We start from the raw sequence: 24,863 nt of genomic DNA on the forward strand, positions 1-24,863 counted from the left end.
ACGAAGAGGTCCGGTGAAATCGGCGGCAGAAGACATCCTGTCTTCAGACTAAGGTAGCGCACAGCACCGCAGCTGTGCGCCATTGCTCTCAGCACACTTCACACTCCGGTCACTGAGGGTGCAGGGCGCTGGGGGGGGAGCGCCCTGAGACGCAATATAACAGAATACCTTAGGTGGCAAAACAGAATACATCACATATAGCTCCTGGGCTATATGGATGTATTTTAATCCCCTGCCATTTTACACAAAAAAGCGGGAGATAAGGACGTCGTGAAGGGGCGGAGCCTATCTCCTCAGCACACAAGCGCCATTTTCCCTCACAGCTCCGCTGGAAGGACGGCTCCCTGACTCTCCCCTGCAGTCCTGCTTCAGAATCAGGGTAAAAAAGAGAAGGGGGGGCATTGTTGGCAGCAAATAACAATAATTAACAGCAGCTATAAGGGAATAACACTTATATAAGGTTATCCCTGTATATATATATATATAGCGCTGGGTGTGTGCTGGCAGACTCTCCCTCTGTCTCTCCAAAGGGCTAAGTGGGGTCCTGTCCTCTATCATAGCATTCCCGGTGTGTGTGTGCTGTGTGTCGGTACGCGTGTGTCGACATGTATGAGGAGGAAAATTATGTGGAGGCGGAGCAGTTGCCTGCGTTGGTGATGTCACCCCCTAGGGAGTCGACACCTGACTGGATGATTGTATTTAAACAATTAAGTGATAATGTCAGCAATTTGCAAAAAACTGTTGACGACATGAGACAGCCGGCAAATCAGTTAGTGCCTGTCCAGGCGTCTCAGACACCGTCAGGGGCGCTAAAACGCCCGTTACCTCAGTGGGTCGACACAGACCCTGACACAGATACTGAGTCTAGTGTTGACGGTGACGAGACAAACGTAATGTCCAGTAGGGCCACACGTTACATGATCACGGCAATGAAAGAGGCATTGAATCTTTCTGACACTACAAGTACCACAAAGAAGGGTATTATGTGGGGTGAGAAAAAACTACCAATATTTTTTCCTGAGTCAGAGGAAATAAATGAGGTGTGTGAAAAAGCGTGGGTTTCTCCCGATAAAAAACAGCTAATTTCTAAAAAATTATTAGCATTATATCCTTTCCCGCCAGAGGTTAGGGCGCGTTGGGAAACACCCCCTAGGGTAGATAAGGCGCTCACACGTTTATCTAAACAAGTAGCGTTACCGTCTCCTGATACGGCTACCCTCAAAGAACCAGCTGATAGAAGGCTGGAAAATATCCTAAAAAGTATATACACACATACTGGTGTTATACTGCGACCAGCAATCGCCTCAGCCTGGATGTGCAGTGCTGGAGTCGCATGGTCGGATTCCCTGACTGAGAATATTGATACCCTGGATAGGGACAATATTTTGTTAACTATAGAACATTTAAAGGATGCATTATTATATATGCGTGATGCACAGAGGGATATTTGCACCCTGGCATCAAGAGTAAGTGCTATGTCCATCTCTGCCAGAAGAGCGTTGTGGACGCGACAGTGGTCAGGGGATGCGGATTCCAAACGGCACATGGAAGTATTGCCGTATAAAGGGGAGGAGTTATTTGGGGCTGGTCTATCGGACCTGGTGGCCACGGCAACGGCTGGAAAATCCACCTTTTTACCCCAGGTCACTCCACATCAGCAGAAAAAGACACCGTCTTTTCAATCTCAGTCCTTTCGTTCCCATAAGTACAAGCGAGCAAAAGGCCACTCCTTTCTGCCCCGGGGCAGAGGAAGAGGAAAAAGACTGCACCATGCAGCCGCTTCCCAAGAGCAGAAGCCCTCCCCTGCTTCTGCCAAGTCTTCAGCATGACGCTGGGGTTTTACAAGCAGACTCAGATATGGTGGGGGCCCGTCTCAAAAATTTCAACACGCAGTGGGCTCACTCGCAAGTGGATCCCTGGATTCTACAGGTAGTATCGCAGGGGTACAAACTGGAATTCGAGGCGTTTCCCCCTCATCGTTTCCTGAAGTCTGCTTTACCAAAGTCTCCCTCCGACAGGGAGGCAGTTCTAGAAGCCATTCACAAGCTGTATTCCCAGCAGGTGATAATCAAGGTACCCCTCCTGCAACAAGGAAAGGGGTATTATTCCACGCTGTTTGTGGTACCGAAGCCGGACGGCTCGGTGAGACCAATTTTAAATCTGAAATCCTTGAACACTTACATAAAAAGGTTCAAATTCAAGATGGAGTCACTCAGAGCAGTGATAGCGAACCTGGAAGAAGGGGACTATATGGTGTCTCTGGACATCAAAGATGCTTATCTCCACGTCCCGATATACCCTTCTCACCAAGGGTACCTCAGGTTTGTAGTACAAAACTGTCATTATCAGTTTCAGACGCTGCCGTTTGGATTGTCCACGGCACCTCGGGTCTTTACCAAGGTAATGGCCGAAATGATGATTCTTCTACGAAGAAAAGGCATTTCAATTATCCCTTACTTGGACGATCTCCTGATAAGGGCAAGATCCAGGGAACAGTTAGAAGTCGGAGTAGCACTATCTCAGGTAGTGTTACGTCAGCACGGGTGGATTCTAAATATTCCAAAATCGCAGCTGATTCCAACGACACGACTACTGTTCCTAGGAATGATTCTGGACATAGTCCAGAAGAAGGTGTTTCTCCCGGAGGAGAAGGCCAGGGAGTTATCCGAGCTAGTCAGGAACCTCCTAAAACCAGGACAGGTCTCAGTGCATCAGTGCACGAGGGTCCTGGGGAAAATGGTGGCTTCTTACGAAGCGATTCCATTCGGAAGATTCCATGCAAGAACATTTCAGTGGGATCTACTGGACAAATGGTCCGGATCGCATCTGCAGATGCATCAGCGGATAACCCTGTCGCCAAGGACAAGGGTGTCTCTCCTGTGGTGGCTGCAGAGTGCTCATCTACTAGAGGGCCGCAGATTTGGCATTCAGGATTGGATCCTGGTAACCACGGATGCCAGCCTGAGAGGCTGGGGAGCAGTCACACAGGGAAGGAATTTCCAGGGCCTGTGGTCAAGCTTGGAAACGTCTCTTCATATAAACATTCTGGAACTAAGGGCCATTTACAATGCCCTAAGTCAAGCAAAACCTCTGCTTCAGGGTCAGGCGGTGTTGATCCAATCGGACAACATCACGTCAGTCGCCCACGTAAACAGACAGGGCGGCACGAGAAGCAGGAGGGCGATGGCAGAAGCTGCAAGGATTCTTCGCTGGGCGGAAAATCATGTGATAGCACTGTCAGCAGTATTCATTCCGGGAGTGGACAACTGGGAAGCAGACTTCCTCAGCAGACACGACCTTCACCCGGGAGAGTGGGGACTTCACCCAGAAGTCTTCCACCTGATTGTAAACCGTTGGGAAAAACCAAAGGTGGACATGATGGCGTCACGTCTAAACAAAAAACTGGACAGATATTGCGCCAGGTCAAGGGACCCTCAGGCAATAGCAGTGGACGCTCTGGTAACGCCGTGGGTGTACCAGTCAGTGTATGTGTTCCCTCCTCTGCCTCTCATACCAAAAGTACTGAGAATCATAAGAAGGAGAGGAGTAAGAACTATACTCGTGGTTCCGGATTGGCCAAGACGGACTTGGTACCCGGAACTTCAAGAGATGCTCACGGACGAACCGTGGCCTCTACCTCTAAGAAAGGACCTGCTACTGCAGGGGCCTTGTCTGTTCCAAGACTTACCGCGGCTGCGTTTGACGGCATGGCGGTTGAACGCCGGATCCTGAGGGAAAAAGGCATTCCAGAAGAAGTCATCCCTACTCTGGTCAAAGCCAGGAAGGACGTAACCGCAAAACATTATCACCGCATTTGGCGTAAATATGTTGCGTGGTGTGAGGCCAAGAAGGCCCCTACAGAGGAATTTCAACTGGGTCGTTTCCTTCATTTCCTGCAAACAGGACTGTCTATGGGCCTAAAATTAGGGTCCATTAAGGTTCAAATTTCGGCCCTGTCGATTTTCTTCCAGAAAGAACTGGCTTCAGTACCTGAAGTTCAGACATTTGTAAAAGGGGTGCTGCACATACAGCCTCCTTTTGTGCCTCCAGTGGCACCTTGGGATCTCAATGTGGTGTTGAGTTTTCTAAAGTCACATTGGTTTGAACCACTTTCCACTGTGGACTTAAAATATCTCACATGGAAGGTGTCGATGCTGTTAGCCTTGGCTTCAGCCAGGCGTGTGTCAGAATTGGCGGCTTTATCATATAAAAGCCCTTACTTGATATTTCATTCTGACAGGGCGGAATTGAGGACTCGTCCTCAATTTCTACCTAAGGTGGTTTCTGCATTTCACATGAACCAACCTATTGTGGTACCTGCGGCTACCAGGGACTTAGAGGACTCTAAGTTGCTTGACGTTGTCAGGGCCTTGAAAATATATGTTTCCAGGACGGCTGGAGTCAGAAAATCTGACTCGCTGTTTATCCTGTATGCACCCAACAAGCTGGGTGCTCCTGCTTCTAAGCAGACGATTGCTCGTTGTATTTGTAGTACAATTCAGCTTGCACATTCTGTGGCAGGATTGCCACAGCCAAAATCAGTAAAAGCCCATTCCACAAGGAAGGTGGGCTCATCTTGGGCGGCTGCCCGAGGGGTCTCGGCTTTACAACTTTGCCGAGCAGCTACTTGGTCAGGGGCAAACACGTTTGCTAAATTCTACAAATTTGATACCCTGGCTGAGGAGGACCTGGAGTTCTCTCATTCGGTGCTGCAGAGTCATCCGCACTCTCCCGCCCGTTTGGGAGCTTTGGTATAATCCCCATGGTCCTTACGGAGTCCCAGCATCCACTAGGACGTCAGAGAAAATAAGATTTTACTTACCGATAAATCTATTTCTCGTAGTCCGTAGTGGATGCTGGGCGCCCATCCCTAGTGCGGATTGTCTGCAATACTTGTATATAGTTATTGTTACAAAAATTCGGGTTATTATTGTTGTGAGCCATCTTTTCAGAGGCTCCTTTGCGTTTATCATACTGTTAACTGGGTTCAGATCACAAGTTGTATGGTGTGATTGGTGTGGCTGGTATGAGTCTTACCCGGGATTCAATATCCTTCCTTATTATGTACGCTCGTCTGGGCACAGTATCCTAACTGAGGCTTGGAGGAGGGTCATAGGGGGAGGAGCCAGTGCACACCACCTGATCCTTAAGCTTTTATTTTGTGCCCTGTCTCCTGCGGAGCCGCTATATCCCCTTGGTCCTTACGGAGTCCCAGCATCCACTACGGACTACGAGAAATAGATTTATCGGTAAGTAAAATCTTATTTTCCAGACTAGAAACCTGGGTTTTCTCCGGCAGGGTCCACAGGTTGTCCACAGGATAGCAATGGGATATGATGGAGCGACAGCGGATTGGCACCAAACGATCACAAGCTTTCAGGCCTCCCAGGATGCAATGGACCCATCCATATATCCCCACACACTGGCTCAGGCAAACCAGTTTTTTGTTTGGTGCGGCAGGAGCCAGACCATGGTCAGAGGGCTGCTGTTCTTGGCAGCCCCAAGCTTTCTTATTTTATTTAAGTCTTACTATGTTTTTGAGCTATCTTTCTTAACAGCGTCTTACACACATATTGGAAAGAGTCACTCCAACAACTCTCCGCCAGGTCGCAACAACACTTACCCATGTGTACAGTGCTGTCTCGGCGGGCGTCTGTGTCAGATATACTAGCAGGTCCAGCAGAAGTGACCAGGCTGTGGCCGGAGCACGGGGAGAAGGTAAGGCATCGGTTCCCCGTAGGTCAGAGAATACGGACACAGCCGCACTGTACTGGAAGGAGACTACCAAACAGTAGCGGACGCCCCGCCAACATGGGTGCTCCAGCGCTAGGCCTTAGGGATCATAAGGCACCAGGAATAGTATGAATCTGCGATCCCTAGGGTTGATGTCAGCGGTGGGGAGTTAGATGCTCTCCTTGTCGCCCCCCCCCAGTTCATGACTAGTTTCCGAGAGTCTCTCACCATGAACTGTTGCCTCACTTCCATCTCAGAGACTACCATGAGGGGTCTCGGTCGCAGCATAGACCGCTGCGTCTGTGTTCACTAAGCGCTATCGCGATGAGACCCAGTCGCAATACAGGCGTCTGTATGGCCGGTGCGTCTGTGTTCACTAAAGTTCTCGGAGCGGCGGTGTACACTAGTAGCGTCTGGATCCACTCAGCGTTCACTAACGTATTGATCAAGCTTGGAAGTGAGGTGAGTCTCCCTGTATCCACTCTGCTGAGTACGGGTTATACAGCACTAAATTTCTATCTACTTTTGTCAGCATGAATAGTTACATTTAAGTGCCTATTGCATATGAGTCTGTGTACATTACTGTGGTTTTCTTCGCATTGCATCTGAATATGTTAAGATCTGTATAAAACAGAATTCAGTAATATGTACTCCTACATACTTTGAAATGTGTTCGTAGTTGATAATATGCTCATGTGACTGACTGCTAGTGTGATTGCTGACTTTATATATGTTTGTCAGTGGGTCTTCTGATCCTCAATGCAGGTGCATGGGTAAGAGTCAGATTGATATCATTTTAGAACAAAGTGGTTACAGTCACAAATTGTGTAGTACACTGTATAAGTGCTGATTATTTATCATGTCTAAGAGCAGCAAAGGTGACGAGAGTACACTTACAGGAACATCAACACACATATGTTGTCTTGCAAAAAAAATGTGTTATCCTTTCTGATCTGGTACAGGATGGTTTGTGTAAAATGATTTGCTGTTCAGCATAATACAAGGTAGATCCCTGATCTACGTCAAGTACAGATAGATCCCCCTTGGGCGATGTGTGCACAGACCTTGTCCAGTATAGCTGAAAGGTTAATTCCTACAGCATCAATACCAGCAATAGGGTTCATTATTTACCCATACATGCAGCTCTCTACCTACGGTATACCCAAAAGCTTCTCCAATAAAACAAGCTAATAAACCGAGTGTAAATAAATAATCAACTGCACAGGCTACACATGATGATTCATCAGACGATGAAAGCTCTACCTACTGTACTTCGACATACAAAGAACAGGTAGAGGGTATCAGCTCAGTGAATATAGCCGAAATAATGAGAGCAGTAAAAGGCCTTTCTGTACTCAGAGGATCAGCAGAGCCTGTGTTAAAAAAAATAAGGTACCTATGTTTAAACGTCCCAAAAAATAGGGCCTCCAGCAGCTGATGGAAACGGTTTGGGATATATCCAATAAGGAATATACAGTAGGTTCCCAGTAAATGGGATTCCAAATATCCTTTTCCAGCAGGGGACTGTTTAAAAATAGGAAGTGCCTCTAAAGTAGATACGCATATCATTGATAGTGCGAAAATCTTTATGGCCTTTGCCGTCAACTTCAGAAGAGGGATGGTTTTCTGAAAACCATATTGTCTATATCTGGGGCAGTTATAAGGCCAGCCATGACGTCACCTTGCAGTCTACAGCCACACCACACTGGATAGGCCCAATCTCACTAGATCTTGAAAGCTAAGCAGTGTTGGGCCTGGTTAGCCCTTGGATGGGAGACCACCTTGGAATACCAGGTGCAGTAGGTACACTGGGCTGAGGTACTGGAAGACAAGTTTTTCAGTGCCTGCAAGGGAGCAAGAATCCCATATAGCTCATATGGACACTAATGTTCTAGGGCATCAGCATTAACAATAGCTGATCGCAGAGCTGTTTTTTCTTACATACATGGAAAGCTGATTCAGAATCAAAGAAGGTTCTGGAAACTTTGCCTTTGGCTGAAAGTTTTTGTTTGGGAAAGCGTTAACAGATATTCTGGAGTCAGAAACAGACTCCAAGAAGGTCACGTTTCCTTCCACATATAACCCCAAAGCTAAGGGTCCGGTTTTGGTCTTGTCGGTCATAAAGGAATGTAGCAGCCCCAATACAATAAGTTTGGTAAGGCTAAGAAGCAAAGGCAACCACAGGGCCAGCTTCCAAACCAGAGGATAAGCCATCAGCATGATGGTGCAGGCCTTCTGCTGGTGGACCCCAAAAGGATAGGGGGCCGACTTCTTTAGTTTGCACAGATCTGTTAGCAATCTACAAACAGATGCCTGGGTGCAAGAAGCGGTATCTCTAGGTTATGCTTTCCCTTCTAGAAGCATCCTCCTCGAAGGTTCTTCTGTTCCAGTCCGCCTAAGGACAGGGGTTTGCAAAAGCAGTTCAGAAATTGCTTTTGTCAGGAATAGTCATTCCAGTAGCCCCTGCTCAATAGGGACAGGGGCTTTTACTCCAACCCGGTTTGGGTTAAGAAGAATCCTTTCACCCCATTCTCAAAATCCTAAACAGATAAGTTTGGGTACCACGGTCACATGAAGACGTTGCGTTCCATAGTTTTTGCATGGAGCCAGGAGATTACATGGTATCCCTGGATAGACAGGATGCTTACCTACAGGTTCCTATAGCACTGTTCCATCAGTGTTATCTCAAGGTTCACCATTCTCCAGCAACATTTTCAGTTCCAGACTTTACCCTTTGGGTTAGCCACAGCCCCCAGAGTATGTACCAAAATGATGATTATGGCAGTTTATCTCCGCAAGAAGGGGATAAGAAACTTGCCATACCTCGACCACCTTTTTTATCCTGGCACAATCACAGGAAAAGCTTCTGTGCCATCTCCAACAGATAATGACTTGTCTGCAGAGTCACGGGTGGTTCATAAAATTGGGCAAAGTCATCTATGGTTCCGTCACAACGGATGACTCACTGTAGGGCTGTACTGCATTCAAGTCTGCAGAAAATTGATCACCTCGGAACAAGCTATCCAAGGTATAAATCAAATACTCAGGAGTTGTGACACAGTCAAAAAAATATCAGTCCACGCAGCTATGCGACTGATGGGTTTGATGGTGTCAACAATCGACATGGTGGAGTATGAACAATTCCACTCAAGACCTCGGCAGCCTCTTGTTCTGGCCAGATGGAATGGAATACAGACAAAGAAACAGACTGTGGTACTTTCACACAAGGTAAGAAAGTCATCAGCCTGGTGGCTACAGGCATCCCATCTAGACAAAGGGAGAACCTTTTTGGATATCAGATGGGGGATCCTGACAACAGATGCCAGTCTTCAGTGCTGGGGAGCAGTGTCTGGAGAATTATGGTTCCAGGGACAATAGACCACAGAAGAAAGTTGCCTGACACTAAATCTGTTAGAACTTTGGGCCATATACATGGCAATGATTCAGGCAAAGGACACTCTTCAAGGAAGACCAGTCCAGGTCCGCTCGGACAATTTAACGGCAGGGGCGTACCTCAACCATCAGGGAGGAACGCGCAGCCAAACAGCAATGAAGGAGGTAAGTCACGTACTAAAGTGGGCAGAACTCCATCTTCCAGCATTGTCCGCAGTATTCGTTCCGGGAGTCCTAAATTGGGAAGTGGATTTTCTCAGTCGACACGCCATTCAAGCAAGCGAATGGGCTCTACACCCAGAAGTCTTTCAGAATCTAGTATACAAGTGGGGTTTGCCAGAGAGAGATCTCATGGCGTCCCGTCTGAACAACAAAGTGCCCGCATACGGGGCAAGAACAAAGGATCCCGGAGCGATCTTTGTGGACAAAGATTTGTGTGACAACTTGTCAGTGAAATGGGATTTTCATCTGGCGTATCTTTTTCCTCCGATCATCCTGCTACCAGGGTGGTAAGGAAAATAAAAGAAGCAAAGGGTGCCGCGATTCTAATAGCTCCAGCTTGGCCCAGAAGGCATTGGTACACAGATCTGCAGAGAATGTAGATGGCTGCTCCACTTCTGCTCACTCAACGTCCAGATCTACTAATGTAGGGTCCTTGTTATCACAGATATCTGGATCGACTGTCTTTGACAGCATGGCTCTTGAAACCTCTATCCTGAAGTCTAAGAGGATTCTTGCTACAGGTAATTCAACCAATGCTCAGAGCGAGTAAACCCTCCTCAGCTCGCATTTATCACCGAATATGGTAGGCCTATATTCATGATGCAGTGAAAGAAATATGGACCCGAAATCTTTTCAAGTTTCCAGGGTCTTAGATTCCCTTCAGGCAGGAATGGATAAGGGTTTGAAGGTGGCTTCCTTGAGAGTACAAGTATCACCATTGAATGTATGGTTCCAAAAAAAAATTACCAATTTACAGGATGTGTGTACTTTTTCCAGGGAATGCTGCGCATTCAACCTCCTTTTGTTCCGCCTACAGTGCCTTGGGACTTAAGTCTAGTCCTCCAAAGCCCTTCAGGTTGCTCTGTTTGAACCACTTAATAAAGTGGATCTTAAATGGTTGACAGCTAAAGTTCTCTTTCTACTGACTATGCATCAGCTAGAAGAGTGTCAAATTTAGGAGCGCTGTCAGGTTCTCTTTTTCTGACTTTTTATCCAGATAAAGCAGTTTTCAGAACTAGGTCTGGGTATCTTCTTAAGGTGGTGTCTAGATTTCACCTTAATGAAGAAATTGTAGTCCCGTTTTTTTCAGGTATCGTGACTTTCTGCGGGAGATGCGTCGTGGGACATAGTCCGAGCATTAAGGATCTACGTAGTTCGCACCAGTGCCATCAGAAAGACAGATTCTCTCTTCATTTTCTACAGAATCCACAAGAGAGGATTGCCTGCTAATAAATAGACGCTGGCTAGAGGGCTTCGAATGACGTTTTCGGAAGCATATTCTCAAGCGAATCTCCCTGTTACGGCTAATGTTTCTGTTCACTCTACTCGCAAGGTAGGTCCTTCATAGGCAGCACAACATGGTGCTTCAGCAGAACAGATATGTAAGGCAGCCACATTGTCTTCCATTAACACATTCATTAGACATTATGCTTGGATACTTTTGCCTCTCATGATGCTGAATTCGGGCGTAAGGTTCTCCAGCCTAATCAGGAGCATCCCCACCACTAAAATTGCTTTGGGAAATCCAATTGTTATCCTGTGGATAACCTGTGGACCCTGCCGGAGAAATATACGTTATGGTAAGAACTTACCCTTGATGGCGGTATTTCTCCTAAGCCCACAGGTTCCACAGGGATCCCACCCTGACGCACCTGATTTGAGGATCTTGCTACTCACTAACCTCTTCCTTCTTGTACAGAAGGGTGTGCATGTGTGTTCTTCTCGCCTGATTAGGGCTCTACATGATGCTCCTGCCTAGATGCTTTGGAATCCAACTGATTTGCCTGAGCCAGTGGCCGGGGATATATGGACGGGCCCGTCGCATCCTGGGAGGCCTGAAAGCTTATGATCGTTTGGTGCCAATCCGCTGTCGCTCCATCATATCCCACTGTTATCCTGTGGACTTAGGAGAAATACCGTTATCAACGGCAAGTTCTTACCGTAACTTATATATTTAACATGGTTTAAAGCCTTGTCACAGTTGCTTGAGACACTGTTCACCCTGCAGGCTGTACCTGGGTTATTGTAGCATCGTTCCTATACCAGTGTTGGAATGTCAGCTCCAGGCACCGGAGATCCGACTCTGCAGTTTTTCATGTGACCAGGTCAAGCTTGCACGCTGCAGACTACCTGGGATCGGTCCTGTGTTTAATCCTGGCCACAAAACCTGGTTAGACCCTTTCACACCGAACCAGGACCCGGATTGCCCCAGCAATATCCCAGATCAGAGGCAAGGGGTGTAACTGAATCAACTCCACTGTGTATGTGGCCAGATAGACTATTTTTCTTTTTCATGCTTTGCTGAACGAACAGTCGAACACCCCCGGACATGTACAAGGTTCTTGTTCAGCCAGGTGCTAGAAGGGGCATTCTACGAATCAGCCATTCAGGCTATATGCCTGTGAATAGTAAAATCGGAGGCTTGTTTGAGAATTGTAGACCAATCGGATTGCAAGATGCGTTGGCAGAATAAGATGTTTCCAGTAACTGCACGACTATAATCTTCTCCTGCACACAAAGTACTCTCACAGCAAAACAGCTGCGGTTTGCACAATATAGACTTAGAAAAGATAGGAACCAGTTGTCCTTAATACGGTTTTATTCAGTATCTGCAAACATATTGTTTCTTCCTGTACTACTAGTAAGTGACTGCTGGTTTGTTCCTGTCGATCATACACAATTTACAAGTAGCCAACACTCCGCTGGAACCCCCACATTGCAGAGCAACTTCTATATTCTGTCACAGAAAATGGGATTTTGGTACTTACCAGGTAAATCCTTTTCTTTGAATCCATAGGGGGCACTGGAGTACTCTTGGGATATGGACGGGGCGTAGCCGGGAATGGCACATTTAAATATTTAAATTAGTAACTGGTTACCCCCTCCATACTCCTATAGAGACTTCAGTATTACAACATAATATAATGGTCAACACTCAAGTTGACATATAACATAACTGATAACTATCAGTTGACACCATAATAGATATCACCCTAACATCGTGACCATTGGTGATAATGTGTTACCATAAGATCCACTGAACTTACCACAACACAGGTAAAACTGCTCTGGGTGGGCGTCCAGTGCCCCCTATGGATTAAAAAAAAAGGATTTACCTGGTAAGTACCAAAATCCCATTTTCTTTTTCATCCACTAGGGGTCACTGGAGTTACTCTTGGGACGTACCAAAGTTTCCCGTTGGGCGGGAGAGCTGTTTGGCACCTGTAACACTATACGGCCAAAGCTAGATGCTGATGCCGTAAACGTAGCCAACTTGGAAAAGCGCACCAAAAAGCGTACTGATGGTCATGCACAGATGACCATGTCGCAGCTCGTCTAAGTTGTGTCGTAGACGCTCCACGTCCTGCTGCCCCTGACGTTCCCAAAGAACGTGTGGAATGGTCTGACACTGACGTAGGCGGTTGTAGCCTGACCATGACGTTCCTAAGAACGTGTGAAATGGTCTGACCCTGATGTAGGCGGTTGTAGCCTGCCCATGACGTTACGAAGAACTTAGCCTATGATGAAGCTAAATCTGACGTATGGCATAAGGTCTGCTTGGAAGCTGGCCAAGCCATCTTAACTACATAATAGAGAACAAACAATGAGTCTGTTTTACGTACACTTGAGGTTTGGACTATATCAACGCGTATTGCGCGTACCACATCTAAAGTAACTGAAATTCCTGAACCTTCTGATAACACAGGAACTACGATTGATTTAGTGATGTGTAACATCTTTGGTCAGAACAACGGAACTCGTACGAAGTTCCACTCTATGATGATAAAACACCAGATACGGTGGGTTGGATGACAAAGCACCCAATGTTAAAACACGTCTTGCTGATGCCACGGCTAAGACCACCTATTTTCCAAATGAGAACTTAACCTCCACTTGATGCAAGGGTTCAAAATATGAACATTGTACCAAATCTAACTCAAAGGCCGTCCTCTGAGGACACCTTGCAGGAAGGTGTATACATTCGGCAAAAGAGCGAAAACGCCTTTAAAGGTAAATTGACAAAGCAAAGACCTGCACTTTGGCTTTTAGTCCTCCACCTAGCCCAGTCTGTAAAAAATATTAAAAACAAAAAGACGGTTAACCTGAAAGATTATGTCGGAACCTTCCGAGCTTCACACCAACCTATATAGACACACTACTGAGCTGCCGTAACTGACTTCTTAGCCTGTAACATAGTTGGTAGAACAAATTACAGAACGTTCTCTCTGCTGAAGAGGACGGTTATAACAGCTACCCCGTTAAACGCAGCCACGTTAAATCGGGGTAAAAGAACAGACCTTGTTGTAATAGGTCCTCACGTGGCGGAAGCGGTCAAGGATCTGCTGCGAGTAGGTCGCGGAGATCCGAGAACCATGCTCTTCCAGGCAAATGCGGTACCCCTAGTATGACCGTCGTGGACTCTTGTGTGGTCCGCTTTAGCAACCGAGGAAGCAGCGGAAACGGATGCACAAAACTATACGGCCACGCAATTGTGAGAGCATCCACTGCCACAGCCTTTGGAGCTCTTGTTGTGGCCACAAACTGGAATGTTTGATGACTGTTGGCGACATGCCATTAGATCCCTGGGTAATTCCACTGCTGGACCATCATCTGGAACGCTTGAAAGCCAAATCCCAGTTGCCTGGATGAACATGTTGACAGCCGGGTAAGCTGCCTTTCAGTTGTCCTTCCAGAACAAACACTGGCGACAATATCACCTGGTGACGGTCGACCCAATTGAGGATTCGAGCCACCTCCCGCATGGCCATGCGACCTCGAATTTCTCCTTGTCTCTGAGATCGGAGCATGTGCACCGCTTGGTGCAGTGCGTTGGAAATTGGCCTGAGTACTAGGTCAGTTAATTGACAGCAATCTTCCGTGATCTGACCAGAGACTCTGAAGTTGACCAGTTTGGACCACAGGTCCCCCAACCTCTGAGACTCGCTTCCGTTGCAAGAATTATCCAATTGCAGACGCCGAACTTTCTCCCTGAGGTGAGATTGTGTACTTGTAGCCACCAGGGTAGTGATACTCTGGCCCTTGGAGACAACCGCACTTCCTGATGAATGTGTATGCGACCGCCGTCGCGTTGTCTGACTGCACTTGGCAGTAGATGCGTGCAATGACATCCAGGTGAAAATGACCTGAGTGAACTCCTGCGAACTGGATGCGTGGAAAGACATCACTCTCCTTCCAAATAGTGGAAAGGCACAAATGCACCGAGTCAGTCCGTGGAATTGCGTACTGACCGTACATGATGACGAACACTTTGTGTTGTGTTCAGTCAGGGAAAACCGTGTATCCCGGAATCATTTCTATAGATAAATCCTTGTGACGGAATGAGGGTTGATCTCCTGAGGTTGACAATTCAACCGCGCTGACTGACGCCATTGTATGTTAGTAAGGCACGTTGCAGGAATAAGCATTGAGACGGAGCGTTGATGAGCAGATCTCCAAAGTACGGAACTGTTATCCCTCTCAGGGATCTGAGATGAACTATCATAACAGCCTTTACTTGTGACTACCCGAGGTGCCGATAAGAAGCCAAACGGTAGCGTTTGAAAGCAAGAAAGTTTTTATAGCAAACCATAAGTAGGCCTGATTTGTCTAAATACGAGATCCATCGTAATCCGGTACTACTGCGGATCCAACCTGTAGTCACCGACTGCAAGTATTCCATGACGACTCTGTAGCAAGTGACGCACTGTCTGCAGGGTCAGTATCGGACTGACAGTCATCTATTTTTGGAACTATCCCAAACCGAAATATAACCGCGACTTGGGTGTTGACTGCGGTATCAGACTACTGAGACTACTAGAGCCTGTGTCCTCTGCAGGACCGCCGACTTGTCCTCTGACCTAGGCAGATCTGTCTTGCCAATGGCAATGAAGGGAAACTGTTGACTGGATTTTAATAATCTGTGAATCCAACTCTGCGGATCCACCCAACTGTGGATGTCCACTACTGACGATCGGAGAAGCTGGAACCCCATTATGGCACTGGCTTGTCAGTGACTTAGGTGTAAAGGCCACTGAAACCTGGTTAGAGAGATCTGGAAGTAGGTGGCAGTACCATAACCGTAGTCCACCACATGTTCTGTGTATGGCTGCTCCTGTAGCAGGGCGCCGAATGAACTGAGGCGTAAAGACAATATCCTGAGTAGTTCCCTTCAGGATTTGCGTATACAATGATAGGAAATCAGATTATCCTCTACTAAAAGCAAGTGTCTAAGATAGGACCAAACCCCTAGCCAGCGCAAGGTAAAGCCTCTATTCCCATTTGAAATCCGACTCCGCCTGTTAAGAACGTAGCCAAAGTGGACATCGTGCCGCAACTAGTGAAGCTGAAAAGCGAGTACAAAACCGGCCGACGGCCACAGAAGCTGTAAACAGCGATAAGTGTAAGGTGTTCTTCTTGTAGGGCAACGTGAACTGGAGTGCCATGCCACTACAGCCTTGTTAACCCAAACTCCCCCCCAAAGCAGAGCAAAGCCACACCCCTACTGCTGTATGCTGTAAGGTATGCTCCGACGGGTAATAAAAAATGTCGTAGGCTGAAACTGACCAGGGATAACAGTTGAGAACCTGACGTACTGGCCTATTGGGCTGGCGGTGAATTGACCGAAACTAATCTAGCTGAACAGTCAATTTATAAGACAAATAAGCACACTATGTCCCCTCAGGCAGTACATGCGCCCGCATTCCTCCAAAGAGGATCGGCAAAGGTCCGTCCGTGCAGCCGAATTTGTCCGACATACAGTCTGACCAACTTTGCAGCGAAGCTGCTTGTTTGACTTTGCATTAGACTGACTGATTATGTACACCGAGCAGCAAGTACAGAAGGACAGACCCGTACCGGGACTTAGTACCACGTAAGTAAAGTGTGTATAAATCTGCATTACAATGCACGTGTGCTTGTACAAAACAATTAAAATTCCTAACACCACCTCGGCTCCTCCAGAGGCTGAGTGTAGTAGGGCAGCAACTTCCTGGGAAGAACCAGGAAGTAATGTTAAAATGGTGTCCAGCCATGTGCTTGCTTATTGCAAGAATAGTAATGTTATCTGATACACCAAACTCGATATACACATACACGTACAATATATATACCCACACAAACAGACCTCTGTAAATATATATATATACATATATGTACCCACATACACACAACCAGATATATATATATATATATATATATATATATATCCATCCGTCCATCTATATCTATAATTGTGGCCCCCTCACAGGCTTAATAGCCTGAGCTGTTTGCTGCCTAAACGCAGCTTAGTTATTGGGGCCTCCCTGCGGGCATTCCTCCCCCCCCCCCCCTTTCTCCTGCAGCGTTGGACCACGGCAACTATGAGAGCTGTCCGTGGTCATTGCAGACTTACCCCCTCCCTGCTGCCTCCCCTTGAGCTCCGTCTATTGAGTAGACAGGAGCCGGGGAGCGGCGGGACTGGAGCGGCTGGTGACCGGAGCGGACTTGCCGGAGATTGGGAAGCGGAGGAAAGAGCTGGCCGCAGCAGTAGCTGTCCGCGGTCAACTCGTCCGCTCTCCCCTCCCGAGCCGCTGTGTGAATCTTGAAAGTGAGGAGGGCGGCATACGGAGATCCGTGGAGCAGCGAGCGTCCCTGCGGTAGTGTCGGGGATTGCTCGCTGGCTCCCCCTGCAAGCGCCCAGCGGCTTACCCCCTATTACTACGGCGCTGGCGGCTGTGACCGGAGAGCTCAGTGCGTATCCGGTCACTTGCCCACTACCTCCCCGCTATTTTCCAATAAAAAAAAGGAGGCTCTGCTCTGCTGTGTGGGGAGAGTGTGCAGGCAGCATTTTCTTATATACACATGCAGACATTAATAAATAGTCACATATAGTAAATAAATGAGTGAGCGGCGGCAGTGAGAGCTGCCTAACCGCTCAGTACCTGCACCACCCGTGGAGGCCATGACGGGGCTTCTTTGCTAAGCACCGTCCCGCTTCCATGTGCCGATGGAGGCTGCAGTCAGCTCTTTGAAAAAATAAAAATATATTCTGCAGGTAGTCCGCACGTGGCTGAGAGGGTGCTCTTTTTAGAGAGGACCGACACGCCAGTAGCTGCGTATAGCAGCTTCCACTATCCCGGACCCACGCCTTTTGGAAGGGGGGAAGGGATGTGGATAAAGTGAAAAATAAAAAAAACAACCTTGAAGTTTTCTGTGGAACTGACATCCACTAGTACCTTCCCGACTGGAGGCACAGAAAAATACTGAAGTCTCTATGGGAGTATGGAGGGGGTAACCCAGTTACTAATTTAAATATTTAAATGTGCCATTCCTGGCTACGCCCCATCCATATCCCAAGAGTACTCCAGTGACCCCTAGTGGATGAAAAAGAAAGGTGATGTTACATTGTGGTAGTGTATAGAGCAATTTACACTTCTTGTGATAACTTCTAGTGAGTTACAGCTCTGTGTACAATAAGTTCACTGAACATTTATTAGAAAAACAAATGACGTAAACCTCAGGACGTTTTCACGACAATAAAATTAGAATTTTTGCTTTCACAGTGGATGCAGCAGCATTCTCTATTTCCAGGAGCCAGGGCGAGACACCCTGCACTAGGGTATAATCCACCTTCATAAACCTGTAACACTGGCCCCATACATGCAGTTAGAATAAAGTACTTTTTACTTTAGCCACAAACTTTACAATAATTGTAAGTACAGCCCAGGGGCTGCCGAGGGGCTATGATAATCTGTTTATTCAATAGTAAATGCAGATTATTTGGATTCTTAATTAAAATATGGAACTTAATGAATGTTTTGAACCTATAGCCAGACAAATGGACAAATGATAACAGGATAAATCCCTTTCTCTGAGTCCATAGGGGACACTGAAGTTCAGTTCCATGGTGTATAGATGGGGTGATCAGGCGAGCCGGCACTTAATTTTTTAAGGTGTGTGACTGGCTCCTCCCCCTCCCCAGACCAGTTAAGAAAACTGTGCCCGAGGAGAGACGGCAACCAGACCAACAGAGGAGGAGGAAAGCAAGACAGCCAAGAGAATCTGTAAAACCGGAACCTCAGAAAACACACATCTGTATACCCAGAACCATACAAAAAAGTAAAATTGACAAGAACACAAGGAAACCTTGCAAACAGGTCCTAAGGATACATAGCCACCCGGAACCAAAGGGGCAACCAGGCAGCTAACCACAATGCCGGAAGAGAGCTGCTTAGGGTACTAAACATGGTACTAAACTCCAGCATCCCCTATTGCATGGGTGGGGTACCTCCGGCCCACAAAGCCGTTTGCTCCGGCCCACCCGCTTCTGTCAGTGAGACACGCTGCCGCTCAGTCCGGCGGCAGCGTGTCTCAGCTGTCAGGACAGGGAGGAGAGCGTGGCTATGTCGGGTGGGAGCGGCGGCGTGTAGGACTTCAAACCAGCCGCCGGTTCGTGAGCCAATCAGAGCTCGGGGACCGGCAGCCAATCAGGAGCCGCGGCTGCCGGTCCGCGAGCTCTGATTGGCTCTCGAACCCGCGGCTGGTTTGAAGTCCTACACGCTGACACCCGCGCTCTCCTCCCTGTCCTGACACACGAGAAACGCCGCCGAATGGAGCAGCAACCAGCAGCAGCGGTAAGCAGCGCGGGGGGAGGGAGGGGCGGGGGGAATTTGTATACCTGGCACTGTGGGGGGCATTTGTATACCTGGCACTGTGGGGGCATTTGTATACCTGGCACTGTGGGGACATCTGTATACCTGGCACTGTGGGGGGGCATTTGTATACCTGGCACTGTGGCGGCATCTGTATACCTGGCACTGTGGGGACATCTGTATACCTGGCACTGTGGGGGGCATTTGTATACCTGGCACTGTGGCGGCATCTGTATACCTGGCACTGTGGGGGGCATCTGTATACCTGGCACTGTGGGGGCATATGTATACCTGGCACTGTGGGGGGCATTTGTATACCTGGCACTGTGGGGGGGCATTTGTATACCTGGCACTGTGGGGACATCTGGATACCTGGCACTGTGGGGACATCTGTATACCTGGCACTGTGGGGGCATCTGTATACCTGGCACTGTGGGGCATCTGTATACCTGGCACTGTGGGGGGCATCTGTATACCTGGCACTGTGGGGGGCATCTGTATACCTGGCACTGAGGGGGCATCTGTATACCTGGCACTGAGGGGGCATCTGTATACCTGGCACTGTGGGGGGCTTCTGTATACCTGGCACTGTGGGGGGCATTTGTATACCTGGCACTGTGGGGGGGCATTTGTATACCTGGAACTGTGGGGACATCTGTATACCTGGCACTGTGGGGGGCATTTGTATACCTGGCACTGTGGGGGCATTTGTATACCTGGCACTGTGGGGGCAATTGTGGATCTGGCACTGGACTATTGGGGGCATATATGTCTGACGTCCCATTTTAACTGGCCACACCCATTTTTTGGGCGTGGTACCTCTAAGGGGCAGACCTACTGGGGGTGCAGGGTCATTTTTTAAGTTGCGAATTTTTGTATGGCCCCCGAAGGATTTTATAAATATCCAAATGGCCCTCGGTAGAAAAAAGGTTCCCCACCCCTGCCCTATGGACTCAGAGAACGGGATTTATCAGTAAGTACCAAAATCCTGTTTTCTCTATCATCCATAGGGAAGGCTGGAGTTTAGTACCATGGGGAAGTCCCAGAGCTTCCCAAACGGGCAGGAGAGCGCTGAGAATTCCGGAAAACTGCAAAGGTAAGCCGAGACTCAAACCCACCCCCAACAGAACTGTGGAGCGTGACAAAAGGATGACCCAGAGGCAACTGGTACAGAGACCCACCAAGACAAAAGGGACACATATATCGTATGGGATACAGATATCATACTAACAGCCCTGCCAGCGAACCAGACAGCATGTCTAATCTGGCCAGACAATTAACGAAAACCCAGGTGAAACAATCATGTCGAAGTAAAAAAAAAATATTACATAAAGAGAACATACAAACTACACACATTATGAGTCGCTATACTTGCAAATACGCGCAGTGAGCACAGCCATATATGGTAACACACGCATTTACACGGACATGCCACAGAGATGGATTCGACACTTATTTCATACAGTACATAATTATAATAATATCAAGCGCCAGACATCATGTTGATTTAAAATTATATATATTGAAGTAATGTCATGTATGTGTATTATTTGAACGAAACCAGATAGACCGGTCATGTTTACTATTGAAGCAACCAGATTGATGTGTAGATTCATTTGATGCTTGTTGTGAAGTTGTGGGACATTGCAGCGGATAATTATGATTAAATGTATAAAAGCTAAAATCACTCTTATTAGGACAGTGGACAGGAAACTCAGGCCAGCCCTTTGGATGTCTTCAAGGCTGAACCTGATTACCATATACAAAGGGACTGGTGACTCATCGTGAACCCCTCCCCCAGAAACTAGATAACACATTGATCACACAGGAGCTCAGTGGCTTTTTGGTCTCAGAGGATGATGGACTTGCTGCCAGTTCAGTTCCTGTATTTATTTACAGAGAGAGAGAGACATAAGATGCATTGGAAGGAATGGTAATTGTATCGCTGGCCTGTAATTGTATGTAACTGTATGTTTTAACTGCTTACTGTGTGAGTGTAACCATGTAACTATAGGTATACTGTACTTTGTAATATATATTGAATCCATATCCTTTTTAATAACAAATATATACATCAATGAGCTTTGGAACTCAGATAATGTGTGCGTGTATTGTTTTCTCTTATGGGATGCAGTGTTTTGCGATGTATAGCGCACATTTATGGGATGTGGTAATAAGAGGTGCAGGCGTTTACAATATATATTAGAGCGGGCATTTTAAATATTTGTGAGAAATCAATTTGGCATTCTTAGATGGGGGCTGGTCCGCGATATCACGTTCTTAATGATGCACTGTACATTATAAACGCGACGCTGTGGTCGATCAGCTTGTGATGGACGCATCCTAAAGCTGAGAAAATCATATCCGTGTGTATTGTTGTGTTATTAGTAAGACGCTGATATGAAATTCAAGGGACAATGCGTTTCTCATAATATTTAAGATGCTAAAATGTATTTTTATTGTTGCAAAACAAGGTTCAAATAAGTCATTATCTGTTTAAGTAGGTTTAAAAGTATATTTAAAAGTTGCTGCATAGCCTTGATATAGTTTTTATTTATAACTCAGGCCTAAAATAACTTCTGGTGCTTGTATGATGTGTGATTTCTTTGTGACCAAGGAAGCCGCATGGTCTGTCCTCCATTTTGGACTAACCACATGGCCTGTCCACCATTTTGTGTAATCCTCGGGGAAGGGGAAGGAGCAGCGGCCATTTTGGGAAGGTCATTTTCTAAATGGTTGATTTTCACTGCTCAGAATAATCAGCTTTCCTTGGTCACATCAAACACCATTTATGAGTTACCAATGCATTTATTTAACCCATGCCATAGTCAATTACAAATAGTTTCAGCTGGGCCTAGTGAGAGTTAATAGATGAATACTTGATGTAAGAATTACACACAGATATAAACAAAGTTGTTGTTTTTTTTCCTCCAGGATTTAGTTAAATCTGCTTGCTAGTTTAGGATAGCCATTGAAATGTTAATTAACCTGTCCCACTACCCTCTTGAACAGGCATATGAACCTCTGTTGATATGCAAATTAGAGACTTTGAAGGAAATGCATTCATTCAGTAGGTGTGTACTGTGTGGGGGTTCTATGAGAGTCAAGTGGTGTATATATATATATTATATATAATATTATAATTATGTGTGTTTATATCAGTGTATGTTCTGCAGGATAGCTATCCAATTTGAATCATATCATTTAAATTATTGATTATTGCTAGCGTCATTATAGATCTGTGTGAAACCGGATACATTTGTTGCTATATAGTTAAAACTAAAATAAATGTTTAAGGAAGTAAGTGTAAAGCACAAACGCAGTCTGGCCCGGTTGTAAAGGTTTATACAGAAAGAAACTGTGTGTTGTGGTAAGTGAGCGATTATAGTTAATATTGCTCACATTTATAGAAGTTGTGGGATTTGTTTAATTGCGGACATAGTTTTGTACACGTACAGGACTGCGCATGCAGCGTAAAAGACACGCACGGTCGCGTGTTTACGCAAAGTGCGTAAGAGTACAGGCGCTAAGTACAAATTACACAATAGTATCGTTTAGTTAAAAGGTGGGACAGTAGCCACGCTACAATAGCACAAAACTGCCCGGTTTCTAAAGCAGATTAGTATAAAACTTTTTGTTTAAACTGTATTGCCTCTGGGGGTAAAGCTACTTATCTGAATGAATCAAAATTTTCTGTACAGAAAAGACAGTGTATTTGAGTGAGCGAACGTAGGAGTGAGTGGATATTTGAACCCAGGGAATTCGTGATCCCGTCATGTGGTACATCAAGTGAGTGGAGGCTTGGTGGCGTGAGGCGGCTGACTCACGTTAGTATAAGGTTTAATACGCAAATCGTGAGGTGATTTGCAAAGGAGCGTGACAGTGCATAAGTATTGCGATTGAAGTAAAAAGGTTTTTGTATTACGCTCCGGGCTGAGGGTCACAGTTTGTACATTGACCCGTGGTTGTACGGCAGATAGGTAACAAGTACCTATACGCTGTGCAATTGGACCGCGCGTTTGTGGGTGCGATATATACAGCGCAACTTGATACCCCTTTACGAACTTTTGCGTAAAATCGCGGTATCATTAGCGCTGTGTAGAGCATACGCAAGCGTGATTTGTGTATAAGTGTATAGGGAGTTTTCGCTGGTCTCTCTCAGGAAAATCTCCAGTGGTGTATATTCACTGGAATAGGTAAGTCACTCCTAAACACTTCCAGTGAATCGAAACCAGATAAGGGCCTCACTGGGTTCGCGGTGGTCACTATTGGAGTGAGTCGTGGTACTCAGCGGAGGAGTGGGTGAAAGCGCTCTAAGAACTTTCACTGTCTATTCGTATTGTGCATTGGGGATTGCGTAAAAAGGAAAAAGTCCGCTATAGGATCCAATTGCACAAGCGGTGGACGTTTTGTAGCCAGGGTTCAGGTTGAAGAGCCGCTGCCCAAGGGGTCAGCGAGGTTTGTTATGTGTGGTAAATATGGATCACACGCGGAAGACTTTTTGTCTGAATGGGTACGTATGACTGACAAAGATAGGGTCCCATTCCCTAGGGTGGGCAGCTTTGAACCAGAGGTATTGCAGAACTTAAGGATAAGAATATGTCTGATAAAATCCCGAAAACAAAGGGTCAGACATACAAATGGTTTAAACCTGTGACAGCAAGAGGGGTTGGTGAGTTTGATCCTAAGGTATTGCAGGTGGTATGTCTAACCAAAGTCATATAAGACAAGAATGGAAATATAAGAACTGTTTGAACTTGTAGCAACAATAAACAAGTAGAGAAAAAAAAAAGAGAATGCAAGTACACCGCCTTATGTAGATGTGGAAGCAGTTACGGCCAGCATACAAACTATAGAAAATAATAAAAATATGAAAAATATGACTGTAACCTATATATGTACTAATGAATGTTGAAGTTTTATTTAGGAGGAGAAGGTGACCTGATTGTTTTCAGCCATTTCTCATGTAAGCAGAGGAGTATCCAACCAGTAAAAGAAGAGCAGTAGCCTGTGGGGGAAGTGGCTGAGACCAGTGGAACAGGTAAGTATGGTATCATTTGTGTACATATATAGTAAAACCAAAAAATAAAACAAAAAATAAAATCAAGAAAGTAACGTCAGAAATGGAGAAAAAAACCTGTCCGCACATTAGTATTTGCCAGTAGGAAAGCGGACAGAGACAAGGTAACCCCAGGGTATTTCTTTCAGTTACCATATAAGAAGTATTCGTTCCTAGTAATGCCCCTAGTAAAGATGAGCTCGGAAATGTTTGTTGGACCATGTACAGACCCTTAATACGGGATGAGAAGGATTGAATGAAATACTTTGCATGACCTAGAAGCTTGTTAAACTTTTTTTGTTTTTGTCTCTTGCAGTAATAGAAAACTCTCCATCTGGATAAGACCACTGGTAAACACTAATTCGGCAAATGGGAGGTGGCTGTCTCTGTGCAAACGGACGGGCTCAATAAGGCATTGAGTGTCAGGGTGCAGACTTCTTTGCAAAATTGGAAAGGGGTCACAGTAGCTAATCTTAGATAGTGTGCTATTGAACATCACAAGAATAGTGCTAGGCGCAGAGAACAACAGGTGGAGAGGTTGAGGATGGTAAGTATACTGCACATACAGGAAAGACCCATCAGTCCAAACCCCAGATCCCTAATGGTCAATAATGTTACACTCAGTTCCGTAACTAGGCATTTTTGCGCTGTGTGCAAGAAACGGCATTGGCGCCCCCCCCCCCCCCCCCTTATGTAAAACATGGACAGTGCGCGCCGTAGGCACGCGCAAAAAACATTAGGGGCGTGGCTTCATGGGGAAAGGGTGTGGCCACAAAATAATACCAATTCATACTACGGTGCACAGTAGTCTCCATTATTCAAATTAC

At 46.4% G+C, this 24,863-nt stretch overlaps 1 pseudogene; it reads left to right on the forward strand.

Moving 5' to 3' along the window:
* The first annotated feature begins 7,420 nt into the window (after positions 1-7,420).
* Positions 7,421-7,539, forward strand: LOC134937391 (5S ribosomal RNA; annotated as a pseudogene).
* Positions 7,540-24,863: the final 17,324 nt, after the last annotated feature.

Source organism: Pseudophryne corroboree, chromosome 6 (assembly GCF_028390025.1).
Source record: "Pseudophryne corroboree isolate aPseCor3 chromosome 6, aPseCor3.hap2, whole genome shotgun sequence".
Taxonomy (NCBI): Eukaryota; Metazoa; Chordata; class Amphibia; order Anura; family Myobatrachidae; genus Pseudophryne; species Pseudophryne corroboree.